Below are 9,776 nucleotides of genomic sequence, written 5' to 3' on the forward strand. Positions count from 1 at the left end.
CCCCTCCCCCCAGACCCCCTCCCCCTTTGATTGTGTTGGGTGATTTGTTGTTTCTATGTTGGTTTTTAGAAACAGAAGAGCAATTTCCATTCTCTCTGCCCTCTCCCCACCACCCCTAATCCCTGCCCCTCAGCTTAGGTTTCCAAAAGGAGCCTCTGAGCAGGTGAGGTGGGCAGGGAAACCCCAAAAGAAGCCTTGTCCAGGACAGATGTAATTCACCTAAGGCCCCAGGGCTGTGTGCTCCGGGGAGGTCAGAGGCACAGTTAATGGCCTGTGTACTTGTTAGACAGCATGTCCGGGCCTTCACCCCATGTTTACAAAAAGAGCTCAGGGCAAGATTCGCTGGCATGGAAAATGCTTTGTGCCCTGACTAGCAGTGGCCCGGCCACCTTCGGTCCTGGACCTCAGCCTAATTCCTCACTCACCATGAGGGTCTCCCGGACTCCCGGGTTTAACTGGCTTCGACACTGCTGTCCCCAAACCCAGCCTGATGCTATTTCTATCTCTGCTGCCTTCAGAATAAAGCCTAACCCCATTTACCCAGCGCTCAAGGCCCGCCACACCTGGCTCATTCCTCTCTCCAGCTGGGTCCCTGCGAGGCTTGTTCTACAAACACGCTTGGCTGTTTCATGCCCTGTCCCTTTGTACCTGTTATGCCCCCATCCCGGAATGCCAGCCCACCCTGCTCCTCTGCCCACAGAAGCTGCCAGCTCCAGCATCACCTCCTCTAAGAAGCTGAAATGCCTTCTGCCTGCGACCCTGCCATCTAGGCACGCTTAGCACCGGCACCCACGCACAGCATGGTCACAGCGGCTGCCGTGCTGCCCATCTCCCTCTGGGCTATGAGATCCTCGAAAGCCAATATTCTACCCCAAATCCAGTGCCTGGCCAGAACTGACAACAGCAAAGAAACAAGGCATGTTATAAAAGAGCTCCCATTCACACTTGAAGGCCACCCTGGGCATTTCCACACCCAGGGCTCCTCCCCAGAACCCGTAAATTCAAACAAACACTTTGGCCAAGATAAGTTAGCCAACATGGAGATTGGAGACAGGATTGCAACATGGGATTGCATTCTTCGGAGATGTAGCCCCGAAGAATCCGACCCTCACTTATGACCTTCGGCAGAAGTTCGGGGCGGTGGGGGGGGCGGTGGTCAGCCCACACCTGGCGGGTGGCCCTGGGCTTCCAAGGCCAGCCCGAATTCCCACCCAGACCCCTTCCAGCTGTGACCAGGCTGCATCCCAGGTGTTCCTTGTAATTTATTTTTCACCTCTTTCCTATACACAGGAATGTATTGAATGACTCACAAGTGTCTTATCATTTCGGGACCTTTGGAAAGACTTCCAGATGAAGTCTCACAAGCTCCCAAATCCTTTGACAAGCTGATAGGCTGATAGGTGATAGAAAACACCATCCCCAGAGCCCATACTGCCTCGTGGGGGGCTGACACTTGAGTAGGAAGGGTGGCAGGGCTCCCTGAGAGGCACAGAGAAGGGAGAATGAGTAACCAGGGGTAGAATCCAGGTGCCAATGGGGCCCACGCCCTCACCCTCCAACCCTGAAGACCTGGAGCCTTTGTCCCTTGTTCTCCCCAGGTTCTGGTCCAATTTCAACTCCCCAGGACATCAGTGACTAAAGCCCCACAGAGCCCAAACTCGCGGCTGGCCCAGGGAAAGCCTTTGAAGCCCAATCCTGCTGCTGTGCAATAAAGGCAAAGTCCTCTGGGCGGCTCTCAGTTTGCCCATCTGTAAAAGGGGCACTACCCGCTCGCCAGGGCCTCCCGACTCCACAAAGCGGATGGGACCGGATGTCCACAGGATGAGCTGGGAGGGAAGGGGCAGGGGAGGTGACTGTGGCTGCGCCACAGGTCAGTACAAGGACATCCCCGAAGGACAAGAGCTCGAGAGTGAGCCTTGGCCCTTGCCACATACCACAGTGACCTAGGACCTCGTGACACCCTCTAATCGGCAGCTCCGAAGCCGAGCCCGGCTTTACAGCTTACCACAGGCTTATTCAGCCTCATCTCCCTCAATCCCCTCAAGGACGCAGTGAGGCCGGCTTTGGCGTCCTTGCTGCCCAGACAGCGAAGCTGAGGTTCAAAGTGGCTGAGGGAATCACCCAAGGTCGCCTGCCGACTAAGACAGAGGCACAGTACTTGGACTCAGCGCCCTGGGGAAGAGCTCCTGCCTTTCGTTCTCAGCTTACCCCATAACCACTTTACTCCACCCATTTTACAGATGAGGAAACAGAGGACAAAAAAAGTTTGCCCAAGGTCAACAGGGGGCTGAGCCAGGCCCAAGACCTCTAGCCAGTCCCCCACTCCTACGCTATGATGGGTTCTCAGCCAGTGCCCTCGGGCCCCGTCCAAACGCCCCCAAAACCATTCTGATGAAATTCCTCCCCCCACTCCGCCCCCACACCTCACCTCCCTTGTGCCCACCCCACACTCCCCGGATGACTCCCTGGTCGAGAGGGAGGCAGGCGGTTGCTAAGCGCTCACCCGCTCTTTCCCATAAAAATAAACTCCTTCTGGCTGGGAGACTCTGGATGAGATCCCCTCCTTTCCAGCCAAGAAAAAATTAAAAAGAAATTTAAAAAAGATCTCCCCCATGACATTTATTTGAACATCAGCGGTGCCAAAGCATGGGCCAATTCACCCAAGTCCAAATGGAGCCACGTGCCTCTTAACCTCAGCCCCGAGACCCTCTGTTCAAGTGTCCGGGGGGTTACTGAGCTGATTTATTTCTCCAGGCAGGAAATGGGGGTCCAGGCTGCCTCCCAAGCTTTTGGGGCTGGTCTTGGGGGAGGCCAGGATCTGGCAGAGGCTGGGCAGTGACCAAAATAGCCAGGCCGGTGGCCCTGCCCAGCACACACCTCCCTCTGAGTGCCAGGGAGGGTAGCCCAGAGGTCCCCCTCCGGTCCAGGACGAAACCTCAGCGGCTGGAGGATGAAATCTCTGAGATCCTCTCTCTGGCTTTCCTAGTGGGAGGGGGACCAGAACCTCCAGCTCAAAAGAGGAACCCCCAGAAGGAAGGGAAAGGTCTAGAGATGGATGTGTCCTGCTCTCCCTGCCCGCTGTCCACTTGGCTCCCAGCTGTCCCTCGGGGCCTGGATCCTGCCACTGAAGGCTGCTGGACGTTGGCACTGCCACCTGCACGCTGCACACAGGCAGCACCCTTGGAGCCATGCCGCCCTGTCACCTCTACCCACTCAGCGCCTGCCCTGGAGAACCAGCTCTGGCTGTGTGGCCCTCTAGGCACCGGGGACACTCCCTCGGGTACAGTCGAGAGCACATGAGTGTCCGAAACCAGGGACCCAGAGACAGAGCCACACTCTGGGACACACACGTGCACAGCCACGTACTCGGAGATACAGTCACACACACACAGGTTCACACAGACACACTCCGGGACACACAAGAGCAAACATCTGAAGACACAGCCACACAGGTATCACAGACACACACTAGAACACACACATGTACAGCTCAGGTCACAGAACAGCAGGCACACATTGGGACACACAAGTGCATGCTGCTGGGAACATGGAGAAACAGCCACCCTCAGAAACACACAGACACACACGGAGATACATGTAGACCCCCAGTGAGATCGAGACACCAAAAGAGACACACACAAACACACACACCTGGCTCCTGCACGAGAAGCCCGAGCCTCTTCGCCCGGGAAACAGTAACAGCCCCGCAGGGGGACTGAGCGGGCGACCCTCCGTCCCTCCCTGGGTGGTGAAAGGGGCGCCGGAACGGGGTCCCTGGGAGGGGAGGAGGTCGGGGCTAGCTGGGGCGCGGGGATGGGGAGGGGGCTCCGCGCGCCCGGCTCCCTCTCCCTCGGTACCTGGGGCGGCCGCGTCGCTGCACTCGTCTGCGCTCGGTTCCGCTCACCGAGGGCTGCCAGCCGGCTCGATCTCTGGCCCGCGGGGTCCGCGCTCGGCGCTCCCTGTAGGCTGGGCTCGGCCTCTGAGCTCGTGGTCCTCGGGACTCGGCGCCGGCCAGCGAGCGGTGCTGCAGCCAGGACCAGAAGCTCGGCGCTGGCGGCGGCGCGGAGGAAGCGGTAATTTATAAGCGGCTTCTTCCTGACCTCGCGTGTCTGTTGTCTGAGCAGGCAGCTCTCAGCATCACCCATCCTGCTGGGTGGAAAAATACCAGCTTGGCCGGGGCGGGGGCGGGGCGGGGGCGGGGCCGGGCGCCAGCCCCGCCCCACACGCGGACACACACATACACACACACACACGCACACACACGCACGCACACACACCGCACACGCACGCGCGCTCGGGCTCGGACACAAAGAGCCCGGGCTCGCCGAGCGCGCGTGCACACACCCTCATGCGGCGGGCGAGCACTCGGTCCCCTGCCTACCCCCTTAAGAGTGCTCTTTCCGAGGAAACCGTTTACTCCAAACCCTGGAGCCAAGGAGTGAGTGCAGCGGGTCCTCAGCCCCCTCCTGTCTTCCGATTAGGAACGAGAGAGCCCACGACGCCTACTCGCTCCCTCCCAACACGAGCCACCAAGCTCACCACTCGCCACCCACCTGGCTCATGGGGTGGGGCTAGGGCTCCTTGAGTGGTGAGGTCTGAAGCACTCCACTGCGTCTTCCTGGGCGGCATCCAGGTTCTCTGAGCCTCTGTATGCACCCCCCAACCACCCCCTCCCCCCGCAAAACCAGGCACAGCCACTCCACCCTCCCGCCTCACCCAGGCCGGAGGGTGGCCTGAGAAAGTGATGTGAAACCACCCCGGCTTCTTGGCTTTGCCCTGGCTGGCTGACCTTGGGGGACTACTCAGGCTCTCTTCCTTACCTCAGTTTCCTCATCTGTAAAATGGAAATATGAATAATGGAATTTATCTTCTCTGGCTTCTATGAAGACCCAAGGTTAACAGTGCAAAGAGCTCAGAAGAGCTCCCGGCACAGACGTGCCAAGTGAGTGTCTATTTTTAAATGAAAATGGGGAATGTGGGACTTCCCTGGTGGCACAGTGCTTAAGAATCCGCCTGCCAATGCAGGGGCCATGGGTTCGAGCCCTGGTCCGGGAAGATCCCACATACCACGGAGCAACTGAGCCCGTGCATCACAACTACTGAGCCTATGCTCTGGAGCCCGCGAGCCACAGCTACTGAGCCCAAGTGCCACAACTACTAAAGCCCGCACGCCTAGAGCCGGTGCTCCGCAACAAGAGAAGCCACCACGGTGAAAAGCCCGTGCACCACGATGAAGTGTAGCCCCCGCTCGTCGCAACTAGAGAAAGCCAGCGCGCAGCAAGGAAGACCCAACACAGCCAAAAATAAATAAAAATTTTTAAAAATGGGGAAAGTGCCATTATTCTTGTCCTTATTTGCATGAGCAGGTCCTCAGAGACCACGTTCCACATCCACGCCCTGGCCAGACCTGAGGGAAGTGCTTTGTGACTTCCAGCATGCCCTTCCCCTCTCTGTGCCCAGTGCTGGTCTCTCACTTTCTCTCACTCCGTCTCTGCACCTGGGAGGATGTGTGCAGAGAACCTTTTAGATTGAGGTTGAAAGAAGAAATACCAAACAGGCCCCATAGAGTGCCATCCCGTTGCCAGACCTGGCCCCGCCTGTATCCACCTCCTGAAAGCACTGTGTAACCCCCTCTTTGGAGCGGCCCCAGAAGCGGCACACAGGGATGCGAGGAGCAGGATTTCGGGGGTGACCCTTCATCTCTCCCTGGTTTCCTCACTGAGGCTCCTGCTCTCTGGCTCCATCTTGACTTTCTAGAGGCTGCCCCCATGGCAGCTCCAGCCAAGCCAGACACTGGCACATACCCTCCTGCACCTTTCTCCAGAGCCTTCCCTGCCCTTCTCTGCTGGCCCGGGTGCCCCTTCCTCCAGGAAGCACCGAGGGACCGGCAGTGCCTCTAGCACCCCAGCCACCCCGGGTGGCATCTACTCTGGGCACTCAGCTCTCTCCTTTGAGTTCAGAGTACCGGCCCCCCCTTTTATAGGTGAGGAAAGCAAAGCTGGAGATCGAGCGACTGAGTCCCCACACCTGTCCCCTTCTCCTGATGTGTGTGAGGCTCCCCCGTGAGCTGAAGGAGCAGATGGCAAGCAAAAACTCCCCAGACCCCCTGTGTGTCACTGCACACAGCGCAAAGCGGCAGGTCACAGTGCAGGGAAGTGACCCTGGAGTTGAGGTTTGAACCACGAGGAGGCTGTGACTAAGCCAGAGGGTTGAGGGGAAGGGAGAGGGAGCGTGTTCCAGGCAGAGGAATCTGCTGTGCGTAGGCCTGCTGGCAGGAGTGGGGGCCCTAAGCAAAGGTAACGTGGGCCTGAGGGCCACAGGGAGTGAGCAAGGGCAGTGGAGGCCACTGGACCTGTGATGGGGAGCGGCATGTCCACGGCTGCCATTTGGAAAGGCCTGTTGAATCGGCTGACGTCCAGGTGGGCCGGTGCAGTGCAGACGCTATCGGTGCAGGACCACGGATGAGGCCCTTTCAACCATCTGCCTTCTTCCTCTAGACCATCACCTCCATGAGGGACAGGACCTTTTCCTTTGTGCCTCCATGGAGACCTGGGCCTGGCACACAGCAGGTGCTCAGCAAATGTTCGTGCATTTATCTTAACGAACACTTGTACGGCACTTAGCTACATGCCGGGCGCTGTACGATGCATTTAAATACCTTAACCTGCCGAGTCCTTGCAACCACCCTGTGAGGTTGGTACTATTAATCTCCCCCATTTTACAGAAAGGAAAACTGAGCCACAGAGAAATTAAGTAACTTGCCCAAGGTCACTCAGCAGGCCATCTAGTTCCAGAGGCCACACTCTTAACTGAAGGGATTCTGGGGCCTTTAGTGGTTGCCAGACCGCAACCCAACCCCAGAGGGCAGGAGAGGGAGAGAGAGAGGAGGAGGAGGAAAGGCACCAGGAAATGCTCCAACCTCCACCCCAAGGCGAAGCAGCAAGAGGCAGAGAAGGGCCGGGCGAGGTGGGGAGAGCCAGCATGGAGGCCAGAAACCCCCAGGTTCCAGCCCCCTTCTGCTGGGACTTGGGCCTGCATGCCCGCTGGGCCTCAGTTTCCTCACCCATAATAGGAGATCTAGTCCGGCATCACTGAGCCATTGTGACAAGAGGTCTCAAACTTGCCGGGGCTGGTGCTTCTGCACTGAGTCCGGCTCCCAGATGTACTTCTTTGGCCTCCACTGAGCTTTAAAATATTTTGAGTTAATTGCCGTGAATGAAAGTTTGGAAGAGTTGACATTTTACAAACTTGAATGTCTGCTTTCTCTGGAAAAGGTGGCAAGATGAAGCCACCTCAGGGCACTTACCTACTGTCACTTGGAGCCGAGAGGCATCAACCACATGGGGATGCGGCTCCCCAGGGGCCAGCCCCCACCCGGCCAGTTCCCTGCGAAGGGCTGAGTGTGAGACCCGGGTGTCCTTTGTGCACGTCCCTGTCCCCCTGCCAGAGTTGGGTGTCTGAAGCTCCAGGACAAGGCTGTGAGCACCAAGGAAGTGAACATGTTGGCAGGAGGAGGGACCTTCAAGGAAACCCAGGCAGAGGTTTACTTCAGAAGCCACATCCTGGCCTGAAATTCCTTGGGGACTAAACTCCTCCCATTCCAAGAACCGAAATCGATTGCGGGGAGAGCTCACGGAAGGCCCTGGACTCAAAGGCAGTGAATGAGATTTTGAAAAAGCTGCTCGATGATGCTTTTCTCAGCAGCTGGCAATAATAAAGTAAAATCGATCCAGGGCTTTGAACAAAACCCTTCGTCCCTTGCCAGGGAATAGTCCGTCTCATCCGTCTATCAGGCGATCAACAAGAGTTGCTGAAATACTGCTAGGGTCCAGCCATGCTGGGCCATCCGGCCAGTGCAGGGAGGCCCTGGCACCAGCCCTGCCGAGGGTCATCTGGCGCCTCCATGCCTCTCAGAACCTCATTCCCTGAAGAGAGGAAGGGATGGTGATGGAGTGGCCGAGTGGTCCCCATCCTGGTCACTTTCTCCCGGGCACGGCCGTGTCGACATCTCTGGATGTGGACGGACAGACGGTGGCACCATAGAGGCCTTATTGGCACATCTAGCCTCAGCAATCTGCTTCCCGCCCACCCACCCTCCTCCTATCTGCTGCCAAATCCCGGCTTCATCTCTCAGGGGCTGTGGGACCCAGAGGGAATCGTGTAACCCTGTGCCTCAGTTTCCCCATTTGTCAAACCAGACTGGTCACAACCCCTATGCCATGTTGCTGTGAGGAGTAAGTGGAGGCTCACACAGGGCGCTGCACACAGTCTAGCCTTTGGTTAACCAGGCGCTTGCCTACCCTCCCGCCTGCGTGTCTTGGGCTTTTCTACCTCCCGGCCTTCACCCACACCTTTCCCTCCCCCATGCTGTTCCTTCCCCCAAAGCGCTTTGCCCATTGCCCTCCAGCAGCCTGGATCTCAGCCCGACTGGAAGCACCCAGTAGGCAGGGGTCCCTGGCAGTGCCCAGCACAAGGCCGGAGCACAGAGGATCCCAGGAAGCCCTTGCCTGGATGCGGTCTGTGGGTGGCAGGCCTCCAGGGTGCCCTTCCCCCTCTCCCTTGGTGGGAACAGCAAATCTGCCCCAGGGAAGGGGACAGTGTCAGTGCAGGAGACAAACCTGTGGAGAGGGAACACATGCGCCTGTGTATTCACTCACCACGCAGCTCAGCTGTCCAGGTTCTCAGCTCCCCAGGCCAGGCCACCCTCATCTCCCTCTGGTGACTGCAGGCCTCCTCCCTGTGTCCCCTCCCACCCGGCCCATCTCCACTCGGCAGCTGGAGGGATCCAGGACTCTCCTCCATGGCTGGTGAGGCAGGAATGGCACAGAGACTGCAGAAAACAGTTCAGCAATTTCTCATAAGGTTAAAAATCCACTTAAACGATCTGCCAGCAATTCTATGCCTCGGCATTGACCGAAGAGAAATGAAAACAGACGCCCACGCAGGACTGTACGAGCATGTGAATGGCAGCACTATTCGCAAGGGCCTAAAGACGGAACATCCATAGGAGGGCTGTGCAAAATAGACAAACAGATGGACTCCTAAGAGGCCCCAAAGCAGGGGCGATCGCCGAAACACCAGGCACCACACACCACCGTTTAAATGGCCATTTATATGGACTCTAAATCAGGAGCGCGAAACTATGGTCTTGGAAATAGGAGCAGTGGTTGCCCCTGGGGCGGCAGAGGGGCTGGCTGGAAGGACCACCTTCTGCGTTGGAATGGTGCCATCTCCTGATCTGGTGAAGCCCCCTCAGGTGTGTACATCTGCAAACACCCACACACGTTAGATCTGAACGCATCACTCAATGCGATGAATACCTCAGGAAAAATCAAATGGAAGAGCCCCAGAGCCCCTGAGTTTTTCCTGCTTTGAACCAGCCCATGCCCTGCCCGCTGGCCCCATGCCCACACTCCTCACAGCCTCTGAGACCCGCCCCCCAGCTCTGTCACTCACCTCTTCCTCCCCTCCAGCCACACACACAGCCCTTCAGGCCTCCCTCAAACCCCAGACTCCTTCGCTCAGGGTCTTTGCTGGCTGCTCCCCCTCCCGGAATACTTTCCCCCCAGCCCTTCCCGGGCTGGCCCCTTCCCCTCATTTAGGCCAATGTCTCCTCCCTGGTTATATTTTCACCCTGACTCAGAGAACCATGTCAATGTACCTTGATCGCTTTTATGTCCACCTGTTCATATCTGCTTCCACATCTGGGCTGCCTGCTTCGCACAGCAGGGCTGAGTTAGCTGGGTCCCAGGGCCTAGAGCAGTGCCTGGCCCTTG

General features: G+C 57.8%; 1 protein-coding gene across 3 annotated transcripts in view; it reads right to left on the reverse strand.

The window, feature by feature from the left end:
* The window catches only part of SLC6A6 (solute carrier family 6 member 6), an 80,345-nt gene extending 76,197 nt beyond the window's left edge, over positions 1 to 4,148 (reverse strand). For 2 of the 3 annotated variants that reach the window (XM_060023113.1, XM_060023112.1), the window contains exon 1: positions 3,858 to 4,148. The gene's annotated coding sequence lies outside the window, so the exon portion shown is untranslated. The remainder of the gene's footprint in view (positions 1 to 3,857) is intronic. The other variant, XM_060023114.1, reaches the window with a different exon arrangement.
* Between the last annotated feature and the right edge of the window lie 5,628 nt (positions 4,149 to 9,776).

The sequence above is a fragment of the Delphinus delphis genome, chromosome 10 (assembly GCF_949987515.2).
Source record: "Delphinus delphis chromosome 10, mDelDel1.2, whole genome shotgun sequence".
Classification (NCBI taxonomy): domain Eukaryota; kingdom Metazoa; phylum Chordata; class Mammalia; order Artiodactyla; family Delphinidae; genus Delphinus; species Delphinus delphis.